Raw genomic sequence first — 15,620 nt, 5'->3', positions numbered from 1 at the left:
TACCCCTCCCTCCATCCCTCTCTCTCTCTCTCCTGCCTGCAGCAGCGTCACAGGCCCTAACCGCATCAGCCGAGATAGCAGATTGGAAGTGCAAGAGCGATCCATCCATCAAAAGAGAGAGAGAGAGAGAGAGAGAAAGCTGGGAAGGAAGGAAAGGCGGGGGCATGAGAGAGAGAGAGAGAAAGCAGGAGAGGAAGTGAAAGAGAGAGATAATCGGAGGGATTTCAGCTAAACCACAGATTATTAGCACAGCGCGTCTAACATGTCTAGACCTCGTCTCTTTGCATTATTCCTTACTTAGCCAATAAACCAGGGTTAAACAACAATGCAGACCTGCTGTGAGACTGTTGTTATGGCAACATCTGTGCGATGTGGTGACATCATCAGCGGTTTGACTTAACTAAAGCATTCTAAGCTCTGAAGTACAATAGACAATGAACACATTCAAAGCAAGAACTCTGGGCCAACAATCACAACCAATATATGAGCAAATAACTCGATTGTTTTTGCTATGTCAAGACATGCTGACATATTACAGAACGCTTTGGCTCAAATCTCAAATGAGACAACAAGTTCAGATCTCTGCACAATTGGTTTCTGGTTCACATCAGATCTGAATTTCTTATTGATTTAAGCAAACTGCATTGCATGCTTTGGCACGTGTGCCAAAGGGTAAGTATGCAATTGTCTACAGTTTGCACAATGACTAAATGCACATGGCTTGTTGATCTTCAGCTAAATTGTCAAATTCTTCACAACTTCTAAACATTCGTTCATCGTGTGTATATATACAGTAGTCAACATTTGAAGAGGATCAAAACCTTTCATCAAAGTTAGACATGAATTTTGAACAATTATATAATGTGTGTGTGAGTGTGTGTGTGTGTGTGCGTGTGCGTGTGTATATTAAGGAACATCACAGCTCTGAACAGCAGCAGCTTTATCAGTACTGTATAAATACATTTGCATTTTTACAGTGATTTTACATCTAAACTAAATATTATTGTTATGGAAGAGCAATAGGAAGATATGTAACTAAGATGATATGTACTGTATGTGTTAGAGAAATACATAATAGAGTGTGTAAACAATGAACAAGCAATTAAGAAGTTTCAGTTTACATGTAACACATTGCTGCAAAACTAAATGTACTGTGTAAATACAAATGTTTGTTTTCCTTTTGTGTACAAGTGTTGACTTTCCACAGTCAATGTTTAACTCTCTGAATCTGTATTTGCACAGATAAAACTGACAGTACAGAAAGCAGTTAGAGTCAACTAAAAAGTAGGGGGAAAAAAACATGAAATGTATTTGTATATAACAAATATTTCCATGGTGAAAAAACTAAACATTTTGACCAGTGTGGCTCACCCGCTGACAAAAACACTTTATTTTGGTGTCATTGGCTAATTTATTGACACAAGAACTAGGTTTTAAAGCATGAATTAAATGTTTTGGGTGAGTTATTGAGTTATTGTTTTGCAGACATGCCATAGAGTTCTGATGTTCCAGCAAACAGTTGTGCTATCAGTTTAGAGACACGTTATAGACTGTGCCAAAGTGATAGAGAAAAGCTTGAGCCATCTATCAGGGTTGTGCACCATTTTAAGTTTAAAGGTTTATCGGCCAGACAGATAGATGATAGATAGACAGACTGACAAAAACACAGAAAGATAGATGACAGACAGACAGACAGATAGAAAGATAGATGACAGACGGACAGAAAGATAGTCAGACAGACAGACAGATGACAGACAGACAGACAGAAAGATATATGACAGACAGACCACAGATAGTCAGACAGACAGATCATAGACAGACAGACAGATAGATGACAGACAGACAGACAGACAGACAGACAGACAGAAAGATGACAGACACAGACAGATCATAGATAGACTGACAGACAGATAGATGACAGACAGATGACAGACAGACAGACAGACAGACAGACAGACAGAAAGACAGATGACAGACAGACAGACAGACAGATAGACAGATAGACAGATAGACATATAGACAGACAGATAGATAGATAGATAGATAGATAGATAGATAGATAGATAGATAGATAGATAGATAGATAGATAGATAGATAGATAGATAGATAGATAGATAGATAGATAGATAGATAGAAACACAGAAAGATAGATGACAGACAGACATACAGACCCTTTCCAAAAAATTAGAATATCATGGAAAAGTTTATTTATTTCCATAATTCCATTCAAAACGTTAAACTTCCATAGATTATAGATTCAGGGCCCACAACTTACATGAAATCACACAGTAATTACACAGTGATACCATGGTCATTGAACCAGGTTTTGGTTATTTTGGCAGTGTGGGCAGGTGCAAATCCTGCTGGAAAATGAAGGAAGCATGAAGTGCTCTGAAAATGTCCTGGTAGACGGCTGCGTTGACTCTGGATTTAATAAAGCACAGTGGACCAAAGTCCTCTTTTCTGATGAGAGCAAATTTTGCATCTCATTTGGAAACCAAGGTCCCAGAGTCTGGAGGAAGAATGGAGAGGCACACAATCCAAGATGCTTGAAGTCCAGTGTGAAGTTTCCACAGTCTGTGTTGGTCATCGGCTGGTGTTGGTCCACTGTGCTGTCCGCTCAACGCAGCCGTCTACCAGGACATTTTCAGAGCACTTCATGCTTCCTTCAGCAGACAAGCTTTATGGAGATGCTGACTTCATTTTCCAGCAGGATTTGCACCTGCCCACAAAATAACCAAAACCTGGTTCAATGACCATGGTATCACTGTGTAATTACTGTGTGATTTCATGTAATATTCAAAAATTTTGAAATCCTGTTTTCGTGGGTTTTATGAGCTGGAAGCCCAAATTATGTACAAATAAACAACTAAATACTTGAAATCGTTTAAGTTGTGGGCCCTGAATCTATAATCTATGGAAGTTTAACGTTTTGAATGGAATTATGGAAATAAATAAACTTTTCCATGATATTCTAATTTTTTGGAAAGGGTCTGTACAGATAGACAGACAGACAGACAGAAAGATAGATAGATGACAGACAGACAGACAGAAAGATAGATGACAGACAGACAGCCAGACAGACAGACAGATTGAAAAATAGATGACAGACGGACAGAAAGATAGTCAGACAGACAGACAGAAAGATAGATAGATGACAGACAGACAGACAGAAAGATAGATGACAGAGACAGACAGAAAGATAGATAGATGACAGACAGACAGACAGATTGAAAAATAGATGACAGACGGACAGAAAGATAGTCAGACAGACAGACAGACAGACAGATAGATATATGACAGACAGACCATAGATAGACAGACAGACAGATCATAGAAAGACAGACAGATAGATGACAGACAGACAGACGACAGACAGAAAGATAGATAGATGACAGACAGACAGACAGACAGATCATAGATAGACAGAGACAGATAGATGACAGACAGATCATACAGACAGACAGATCATACAGACAGATAGATGATAGATAGATAGATGACAGACAGACAGACAGATAGATAGATAGATAGATAGACAGATAGATGATAGACAGACAGACACACAGACAGATAGATAGACAGACAGATAGATAGATAGACAGATAGATAGACAGATAGATAGATGACAGACAGACAGACAGATAGATAGATAGATAGATAGACAGATAGATAGACAGATAGATAGATGACAGACAGACAGACAGACAGATAGATAGACAGATAGATAGACAGATAGATAGATGACAGACAGATAGATAGACAGACAGATAGATAGATAGACAGATAGATAGACAGATAGATAGATGACAGACAGACAGACAGATAGATAGATAGATAGATAGATAGACAGATAGATAGACAGATAGATAGATGACAGACAGACAGACAGACAGATAGATAGACAGATAGATAGATGACAGACAGATAGATAGACAGACAGATAGATAGATAGACAGATAGATGATAGATAGATAGATGACAGACAGACAGACAGACAGATAGATAGATAGATAGATAGATAGATAGATAGATAGATAGACAGATAGATGATAGACAGACAGACACACAGACAGATAGATAGACAGACAGATAGATAGATAGACAGATAGATAGACAGATAGATAGATAGACAGATAGATGATAGATAGATAGATGACAGACAGACAGACAGATAGATAGATAGATAGATAGATAGATAGATAGATAGATAGACAGATAGATGATAGACAGACAGACACACAGACAGATAGATAGACAGACAGATAGATAGATAGACAGATAGATAGACAGATAGATAGATGACAGACAGACAGACAGATCTGTATTGAATTTCTTTGAATTAAAACTTAGTAAACTGTACTTCCTGTTTTTACAATTCAGCTTCCTGTGGGGTTTGGCCAAGTCAATTCCAATTCACACTCATGAGCCTGAAGTGAGCAAACTCCTCAGCTCTGAACTGTACTCAGCTCTGCCATCTAGGCTGGTGGTTTCAATCACAGGTCGTGCTCGAGTCAACACCTGTTGCAAAGCAGACACACAGACCAGGAGAGGACCTGAAGGACAGCAGTCTCGTCTGGCAGGCAGCGGGTAGGGGCGATTTGATGGATGGCACCAAGTTAAAACAGGTGTGTTCTCTCCACTCCCTCAACTCTTACCCATGATTCATGCAGCATAGCAGAGATGGGAAACATACTGCAATCTTCGGTATGCATGGCATGTGAGAATAGTTTGGGTCATACTTGGGTTGCCCTGCCACTACCTCAGTTTTCAGCGCCTCTTCATCTCTTTATCACTGTGATATAACGCTTCACTTCCCCCTGCGCTGAATCTGTGCATCGCATCTCTTGCCTCCCCCTCATTCTTAATGTGTTTGTGGCTCTCTCTCCAACATGCTCTCCGTCTCCATTTCTAATTCCCTCACTCTATCTCTTCCTCTCTTCCACCTTCTCTTTCCCCGCTGATGAATCACCTTCCCCTCCCGTTGAACTCGACTGAATCCGAGGGAAGCAGTAAAGCAGCATCGATCAGCCCCGCAAGCCACAGCAGACAGACACGGAAACAACAAACCGCACTCCTGGCTGTGCACTAATGCACACACACACACGCACTTGTGCGTTTCTACGCACAGATTCACTCATGAACGTGTGTTTTTACCAGGGGCAGGGGAATACGAAAGGTCGCAAATCTCTTTGGGCCCAGTATGTGATTTACATGTCGTATGCAAATAGTTGCGTCATTACATGACTAGTCCGTTCCTATCCGTGCACCGGTACGCGGAAGAAGAGGTGCACGTTCGTGTCCACATGTGCAGAATACGTGCATTCAGCACATAAGGGAATCATAAATCAGTTCACATACTTTTGGCCTATAAAATCTAGAACGGGGGAAAAGGCACATGGCTGAATTGCTGGCACTTGCAAAACACATGCAATGATCATCACTTTAATTCACATTGAAATGATCAATCAGTAATGCAGGCAGAAGTGACAAAACCCTTTTGTAAAGGCATAAAAGGCCAGTCTGAGTTTTTCAACAGTAAGGATTTTCTTTCTGCAGGACTGGTTGGACCCGTAGTTCAACTTGGACCAGTAGATATTTACTTGGCCAACCAATATTTTCACAAAAAAGTATTATTTTACAATATATAAGTTAATAATAATATAAGTATTATATTACTATTAATACATTATTAAATAGATTTAGTTTTAATTGGAAATAACAGCTGGAAATTATACTGCTCTGACAGCTACATTCATAAACGCACTATTGCTGGAAAACGATGGCATATGGTGCAACAAAAAAACAAAAACAAAAACAAAAGAAATCACTGATCGGTTAGTTACTTTCAACCCATTCTTAAAGATGTTTCCAAGACTATCAGTCAATCTGGCAGTTCTGTAAATAACGTTAACTTGGCACCATTTAAATCAGCAGAATTTGCAACAAAACTATTGCATTTCATTTTTAATGCAGTGAGGAGCATCCAGATATCACCTTGGAAACAAAATATAATTTGCCCTTTTAATCCAGTTTTGTGCAAAACTACTGACATTACGAACAAATGAGTCAAGAAAAAGATGTAAAAAATTTATGTTAATTGCAGTTCATTCATCACACTGGAAATAGAAGGTCAAGTCAAGGCAAATGTAGTAGGTCATCTGGTATTCCATGCATACAGAAAATTCACATACTGTGCACAGTATACACACTGCATACTCCAGGAACAGTAAAGTTGCATCCCAAATGACATACTATACACCATTCACTTATGAACTATGTAGAACGTACTCAACCGTGTATGAATTTTATAAAGTTATTTTGTCATTCAACATCGGAGTCTGGTAGCCCCTCCTCTACAAAATTAAAGCAGTATTAAGTGTCCAACATTCCACACTTAGTTTTTTCGGTTAATTAAGTGCATCATACGGGTATTAAAAGTGTACATTTTCGGATGGATGGATGGATGGATGGATGGATGGATGGATGGATGGATGGATGGATGGATGGATGGATGGATGGATGGATGGATGGATGGATGGATGGATGGATGGATGGATGGATGGATGGATGGATGGATGGATGGATGGATGGATGGATGGATGGATGGATGGATGGATGGATGGATGGATGGATGGATGGATGGATGGATGGATGGATGGATGGATGGATGGATGTGAATCAGAAATGAAGACAAAAAATGGACTAAAATTGATAATTACCTGTTTTTATTTCCCAGATAATAACTAGTGGTGAGGTTACATGAGATCAACATATTTGAAATGTTTTGTATAGAACAAAAAAAACACGTATTGAGAACACAGCACTGTCCCGAAACCCTGAACCTACAGGCCATCCTTATTGTAAGCCCTAAAAAAAAAAGTGGCACATTTTCAAAGCCGAAGCAGAACGTGACCACATCAGTTTGAGGGCATAAAATGCCCCTTAAATGTAACTAATTGCCACAACCTTTCTCCTGACCTCATTCTTGCACGTTATAAATCACTATATGACAATGAAGAAACCCTTGACCATAAATAAGTGGACTAACAGGAAACAAATGCATCAACAACACAGCCAGAGGCCTGGCATTTCACTGACACCAACTTCTATTTCCCTTCTCCATTAGGGCACGACCGCTCTGTCTCGGACGGGTGGCGTTCTCCCTCTCACCTCTCTTGTTTTGTTCCTAATGTACTGGCAAAGGTAGACTCCATTAGTCCTTGCATGCACCAAACACATTTGTGTCCCCCCTCTCATTTCCTCCTTTTCATTGTGCCATGATACATCAGCATGCTCATAGCAGTGTGGAGAAAAAAAAAGAAAAAAAAAGTGTCTAGTGAACTTGGTAGTTGCTTGCTGAGGGTGAGTGCCACCTTGTGGCCAGTTGGCGTCCGGACCGCAGCGAGCACAAGACAGCCTGTCATTGTCTGCAGTTCAAAGAGCCCCTCGGGAAAAAGATAAAACAAACAGATGCGTTTTATCAAGAGACAAAATCGCACAAACCAGCTAAGCGCCCTGAAGAGGAATCTAAAACCAAGGCCCTTTGTTGCAAATGCAATCCTCTCATTTCTTGAATCTATTCTCAGTGCATGCCCTGTGAGTCATCAGCGAGAGCAAATGAAGGAAACTGTTTGTTTTCATTTGTGCCTGCCACCACAGGTGTGAGTGAACGTGCTCATTATCGATGATTCCTGTAGGCCTACTTTTAGAAAACAATCTCTGCGTGCTTGTACAGGGGAGTTCTGTGTGCGTGAGTGCGGGGACATTGACGGATCATGTCAGACAGCAGAATTGCAGGTTGTTGCGTCCCGCTGTCACCAGGCTCATCTGTCTGGGAGGTGTCCGTACCTGCGAGGGACTGCGCGCTCCTCCTCCTGCTGAGGGATCACACGGGAACGGCTGCCAGATGAAGCCGCCCGGTCTTGCTCATCTGCTCCCTGTGATTTTGAGTCATTATAGTCACGCGGCCGTGATGAAGCGGGGAGAAGCCGCAGAAACTATTTATCAGGTATTTCTCAGCTATGTGTGAGGTCAACATGCGAGTTGCAACAAACGTGAAATTGGCTGCAGAAACGTCAGCGTTGGCCTTGAAAGACAGTGAAGATACATGCACAGTGTTAACTGTATAATGTGCAGTACTTCTGTCGAATTAAATATTACTTGATTTTTGTGTAAAACTCTAGGCATTACGATCAAATGAGTCAAGAGATAAAAGCGTAAGTACTTGAAATTCATTCATCATATTTCCATATAATAAACTAAATAACCAAACTGAATTAAATAAGACAGACAGATAGACAGATCTATCTATCTATCTATCTATCTATCTATCTATCTATCTATCTATCTGTCTGTCTGTCTGTCTGTCTGTCTGTCTATCTATCTGTCTGTCTACATATCTATCTGTCTGTCTGTCTACATATCTATATGTAGACAGACAGACAGACAGATAGACAGACATATAGATATGTAGACAGACAGACAGACAGACAGACATATAGATATGTAGACAGACAGATAGACAGACAGATAATGTAGACAGACAGATAGACAGACATATAGATATGTAGACAGACAGACAGACAGATAGATAGATAATGTAGACAGACAGATAGACGGACAGACAGACAGACAGACAGACAGACAGATAGACAGACATATAGATATGTAGACAGATAGACAGACATATAGATATGTAGACAGACAGACAGATAGATAGATAATGTAGACAGACAGATAGACAGACAGACAGATAGACAGACATATAGATATGTAGACAGACAGACAGATAGACAGACAGATAGACAGACATATAGATATGTAGACAGACAGATAGACAGACAGATAATGTAGACAGACAGATAGACAGACATATAGATATGTAGACAGACAGACAGATAGACAGACAGATAGACAGACATATAGATATGTAGACAGACAGATAGACAGACAGATAATGTAGACAGACAGATAGACAGACATATAGATATGTAGACAGACAGATAGACAGACAGATAGATAATGTAGACAGACAGATAGACGGACAGACAGACAGACAGATATATAGATATGTAGACAGACAGACAGACAGACAGATAGATAGATAATGTAGACAGACAGATAGACAGACAGACAGACAGACAGACAGACAGATAGACAGACAGACATATAGACAGACATATAGATATGTAGACAGACAGACAGACAGACAGATAGATAATGTAGACAGACAGATAGACAGACAGACAGACAGACAGACAGATAGACAGACAGATAGACAGATAGACAGACATATAGATATGTAGACAGACAGATAGATAGATAGACAGACAAAATAAACTGAAATAAACCCAATTTAATTAAACATGTATTGTGTATAAATACATATTTAAATAAATAAAAATTTACAGAATAATAAACTAAATAAAATAATAAAAATCAATTAAATATGCAATATTTGTGATCATGTGATGTTACTGTTTGAAACATTTATAACTTTTATATTATTTGCCTACTGATTCACTTAATTTTTTTAATTAGTGCACAATGTAGTATACAATGCATTCTGTACAGTATTCAGTAAGTAAGCTAGTATCCCATTCTGAACAGCCACACACACACACACACACACACACACACACTCACTCTCAAGCAATTAGTCTTGTAACTATATATCGCCCCCTGCAGGTGAACAGTGACTGACAGCTCTCACATATCTCCGGCCACCACCAATGTTAGCTGCTGCATCTGTAATTCCACAACTTCATCTGATCCAATATATCAGAACATTAATCTTAAAGTCTTCCACGCCACCACAATCACCTTCCGCAAATCCAATCTAATTCAAAAGCAAGTCCCAACTCCGAGAGATTACGACCATTACATTTTAAGTGTAGAAATTTGCAGAGAAATGAATGTACGGAGTGTCCCAGCCCCCACTGCAGGCGCTCCGGCGGGTTTGCGGATGCTTTATGGTGGGCAATTCAGCAGCAGCTGCTATCTGCGCCATCTCAGGAATGACCACGCTCCGAATCAAGTGCAATAAAGCAGACTGGAAGAGGAGGGGGAGAGGAACAGAATGAGGAAACTAAAGAGAGCTAGTCCGTCTGGACGACCATTTAGGGGGAAAGAAGGGGGAGCGGGTCACTGCCCTCGGGTTTTTCACCCAAACAGTGAGGAGAGAATGCCACACACATTCACACAAACCTCAGAGCAAAAGTCTCACACCGCAGCCTTCGGAGGTTTGCTGTTTGTTTTCACAGGAGTGGCTAAGAAGAGCACAGATCTACGTTTTCCACACACACGCATGCTCGCGTTGCACATAAACTTTATAGTCCAATACGGCCTCTCACACGTCTCTCTCCGTCGGGCCTATAGAGGTTTGGGCCTCAGGAAAACGCCTTCAAAAGGAGAGTGAGCTGTTATTTATGTCCCCTACCCTAAAAAAAAAAAAAAGAAAAAAAAAAAGAGTGCTTTATAGCCCATGCCAAATAAGACAAAGGGAAGCATGAGGATGAACTACTGAAACAGAAAGAAAAAGCAAGTGTGAGAATATATTAACATACTATTCATCAAAACAATGTCACAATGTCTTATCAGGGTTTTTTTACATTGCTTAACTACAATAAGATGATCAACTATTAAATCTAGCTTCTATTTGTTGCTACTAACTGTTGTTTAGGATATTATTAACAATTAATCCTTTTCAGACCATTAATCAATAAATACTACACAATAAATAAACATACATTTTATTCAGAATTGAATGTGGTGAGTGAGTAATTAACTCATTATTGAGTAAAAAGTCAATCACTTTGACTTGAAGGCACACTATGCTTTAGGACCTTGCTTTCGGGTGAATTGGCAAGTACTGAACATGCAATTTACATACATTTTTTATGCCAGAGAACTGTTCAGTTTCCCACATTCAAAATATCAACAGAACAAAGAAATTCATATAGGTTTTTAAAAAAAACTTGAGCGTGAGTAAATGACAGAATGACAGGTTAGCACAGGTTGAGGTGAGGTTGTCGAAATTGTAAGAATGGCTTTGGATAAGAATGGGATAAAAGTGATGAACCAATCCGTCATGTTTTTGTCACACACACACCATCATTTTCCAGCAAAAGTGTCTATTAATTTAGCTGTATAGTTTCCAGCTTTTATTGAAAAAGTTCTATGAAAAGAAAACGTATAGAATTTGTGTAACATTTGTATTTTTTAAATAATTAAAATAAATTTCAAATAACATGTAAATTGTCCAAATTTAACAATTTAAAATAAAAGTACAATTATATGTAAACAAATGTAAATGTAAAAATATGCATACACTACTGTTCAAATGGTTTTTTTTTTAAGAAATTCCGGAAGAATACATTAAATAAATCAAAAGTGACAGTAAAGACATTTATCATGTAAGAAGATTATTTATTATTTATTTCAAATAAATGCTGTTCTTTTGAATTATACATTCATCAAAGAATCCTGAAAAAAAAAAAAAAATTGGAAACCATGATCATTTATTTTTAAGGATCAAGTGACACTGAAGACAGGAGTACTGGCTAAATATTGAAATAGAAACATACATAATAATAATACATAATTTAATGTATTTTTGCTTGGTGAGCAATAGAGAGTTTAAAATACATGAAAAATTTTACCGACCCCAAACTTTTGATAGATTATTAAATGTATAAATGTAAATATAAAAGTATAAATTTACGTCTTTAATCATTTTGTGTTGGGTCCAGTGAAAACATTGGCAGGGCATATAAAAGTCTGTACTACTGGCCTAAGCGAGCGAGCAGAGAAAAATCCTGTTGAGCCCTGTGTGTCTCTTGTTTCAGACAAACACTGCCTCCAAGCGCGTGTGTATATGTGATTTTGTGAAATGAAAACACACATGGGAATCATAAACCTGAGGGTGTGAGATCGGCAGAGACACATGAGACAGACCTGTGCCATGTTTAGACTGGGTCCAGATGTACCTCACCCCGCCTGTCTCCTCCCTCGCCCTCCAAAGAGCCGGACACTTAACCACTTACGGGACAATTCCTCTGAGCTGTCCCTGACACACGAGACACGCCGTACCTCCAGGCGGGACGGCGACAATGACAAGCGACCCACAATGACACCCACTGCAACACGTTAGCCTCACGCTAACAATGTAACGATGGTAATAAATACGGTTACCCCGAATACTACGTTCTCTCTTATGAGAAGGACATTGCTAACATCTCGTGTTAGCACATGGTGAAAGATTACTTCTCACTAACATGCTTGTCCCACTTCTGGGCTACTCAAAGAATGAATGGAGGGTGGATCGTAAACGCCCACAGGTATAAAATCAACACTTCTCCCAGCAGCGCTCACATCCAGACTCTCTTAAGTGCTCCGAGTTGGTTTAGTGTTTCAATGACTCATTCTCAATGTGTTCGAACGTCCTCTTTGGTATCACAGACCGATTCATCAGCTCAGCTCCATTCAGTGGGTCAAATGCAGGTGCACTTCTATTGAGACTGTGGATAGTATTCACTCTTGGGACATCAGATAAAACATGGCCGCAACTCGACCTGCCATCAGTTTCAAAAATAGCAACATTTCTAACTTTTAATTGATGAGTGATTAAAATCTATATATAACATGAATTTAAACAACTTTAAAAGTAAGGATACACTAATTTTAAAATTATGGCTGATCCTTATTTTCATGATATGGCCGATAACCAAATTAAAATTCTATTTTGGCTAATTAAATAAGAAAAATAATCGAGCATTTTAAATGCGTCAAGTGAAGTTTGCATCACAACACTATATAGTGTACAATATGAAATTGTTTTTGGACATTGCTTTTATGATTTGCTAAAGATTACATTTAACGGGGTTATTAAATAATACGTGTTTTTAAAGTCACTTTAAAGGCACAATATGTACGATTTTTGGATTAAAATATCCCAAAACCACTAGAACAACGTCATATATTTTGTTGACTTGTGTACTTACATTAATCCAAATGTTTCCAACAAAGATTCCAGAGAAATCCGCAATTTTAACCAGTGAAACGTCCCATGTCATCGCGTCGCCTGTCAGTGACGTCATATCTGTAGAAGCCATGGAAACACCAAAAAACGCTTTAATATATTATGTTTTATTATACAAGTGACAGAAAACAGAAAACTAATTGTTATATAGCTCAACACGCTTATTCTTATTGTTTGAAGCTCTTGTTTTCTTAATTTACCATGAAAAATATGTTTGTACCCTACCTCAGAGACAACACTATTTTGTCAAGTGGCTAACATAGTGTATCAGAAAGAGCTGTATTTGCAGGAACAGTCATTTTCCACCATACAATATGTTTTAAAATGAATTGCAAGCCATTTAGCAACACAAGTCATCCAGCTTTTATTAATATGATATTCTAATATCAATCTAGCTTACTGCAAGGTGCAACACGAGTAACGTTATAACATAACTTTCAACACACTCAAATGCATTTTTAGTTTGACTGTTTTTTTTTGACCAAGTAAAACAGTGCTGCGTTCCCCAACACTTTTAATTAATAAAGTGGCAGTATGAGTAGTTATTAGAATGAAATAAAATAATGTGAATTTAAGTGATCAAACGGAACTGTAACAAAGTTCAAGCTCAGGGAAGGAGCAAATGTTTAACTTAATTTTGATTGTGAAATAAAAAAATATATAAAAAAACGAAAGGAGCGGTAGCAGCCGACAGTCTCACTCCACCGCCCTCGTTCCGTTCCGCTTCATACCACAGTAACGTTAATAAACATTGAATACATTAGCTCAACCATGAACATGATTTCTGCCTGAGATTGCTTTCCATCGCCCGTGGAGGTGAAGACCACGCCTTCAAGCTACGCCTTTGTTATTGTTTTGAATTAGCGCCCTCTAGTGATGAAACTTACATACTGTGCCTTTAAGTTAGCGCCAAATGATGGCAAAGGTCATCTAAACGGAAAAATACGGAAAATGAGCACCCACAATCAGCTAAATAACTTACATTTCGGCTGATAACACATAAATCGATCAAAATAATTACTTGACACAAACTTGTTTTCAGTTCTATATCCCGTTTCATTTCTAGTACTCAAGAATCAGTGCAATAACTCTCACTTACACTACCATTACAATTATATCTAAGTGGGTACGATTTTTTTAATGCTTTTGAAAGTCTCTTACTCACCAAGGCTGCATTTATTTGATCAAAAATACAGTACAACCAGTAATATTGTGAAACATTAGTAGTACAATTTTTAAATTACTATTTTCAATTGGAATATATTTTAAAATGTAATTTATTCCTGTGATGCAAAGCTAAATTTTCAGCATCATTTCACAAAATCATTCAGAAATCATTCTAATATGCCGATTTGCTTCTCAAGAAACATAAAAAAAATTATAATAATGATGCTGCTTAATATTTATGTGGAAACTCAGGATTCTTTGATGGACAGAAAGTTCAAAAGAACAGCTTTTATTTGACATTTTTAAACATTATAAATGTCTTTACTGTCACCTTTGGTCAATTGAATGCATCATGTTGAACAAAAGTATTAACTTATTTAAATTATTCCATTTTCACTGACCACAAAATTTTGAACAATAGTGTATATAACAGAAAAAAAAAAGAAAAAAAAATTCAAGATACATCCATCAATGTTGTACAACAGTGCTGAGAATAAAAACCTAACTGCTTGAAGAACAAAAATTGATGACAGACACAATCCGTTTCAGCTCGCTTGGAATAAAACAGAGGTAACTGTTACTCCGAGAGGGTTTATGAGCAGCATATTTCAATAAAATGATATTAAACTCATAAAAGAAATAACAGCAAGCTCCGTCCATGCTGGTGGCCCCCGTCTGAGTCTCCACTAGCTATTCCGGAGTTTACCAGAACCTTCGGTACACAAAAACAGAGAGGTGTGCACATGTAAGCACGTGTGCAAACTGCCGTGCACGAATGTGGCACGCACGCTCTGATTTACAGCGGAGTAAACGATTTAAGCAGCACGTCTCGCTCTAACACCTAAACACCTGACAGCCCTCTCATAAATAAGGTTAGCCAGAGCCTCCTGTGTAATTTACACCTACACTATCTCTTAAACTAACATGTAACAGGTTCATCTGCCATATTTCAGCACCACAGGCTGAGAACCCGCCTGGGAAAGATGAATGAGTTGGATGGGCATTAAGAGAGAGAGAGAGAGAGAGAGAGAGCGAACACAAGTGTGCAGTTGCGAGGGGATGGGGCGAGTGAACTTCAAAAGCCTACAGCGGATCTGTTTTTGGGTGTGTGGAGGCCATGTTGGCTGCGTTCGGGCCTTCGCTTACGTTCCTGTGAATGCGCTCCAGGCCTGAGGCGCAGCCGCAATAACGTCTGATAGTAACATCAAGGCCTCACCTCTCCCATCATAAATCCTCCTGCCCTCATTCTTCTTCTCTCATGCGGTGAGATGCATCTTTGTCCCATAAGGATGATTTATTCGGGAGAAATCTATAAGGTGCACCAGTCGGGGCTCTGCGTACAAGGGGAAGGGGAGAAAACCAGAAACCCCCAAATCTCGCCTTGACACGCCAAAGCCTGCGTGCAATTTC

The 15,620-nt window shown here is 38.9% G+C and overlaps 1 long non-coding RNA gene across 1 annotated transcript in view; it reads right to left on the bottom strand.

Moving 5' to 3' along the window:
- LOC311302807 overlaps positions 1 to 15,620 on the bottom strand; it is a 58,830-nt gene that overhangs the window by 37,945 nt on the left and 5,265 nt on the right. The window contains exon 2 of the long non-coding RNA XR_014629669.1: positions 13,006 to 13,103. This is a non-coding gene — a long non-coding RNA (uncharacterized lncRNA). The remainder of the gene's footprint in view (positions 1 to 13,005; positions 13,104 to 15,620) is intronic.

Source organism: Rutilus rutilus, assembly GCF_951802725.1.
Source record: "Rutilus rutilus genome assembly, chromosome: 13".
Lineage (NCBI taxonomy): Eukaryota > Metazoa > Chordata > Actinopteri > Cypriniformes > Leuciscidae > Rutilus > Rutilus rutilus.
Note: the sequence above shows the minus strand (reverse complement) of the source record. Positions and strands in the feature narration are given on the sequence as shown.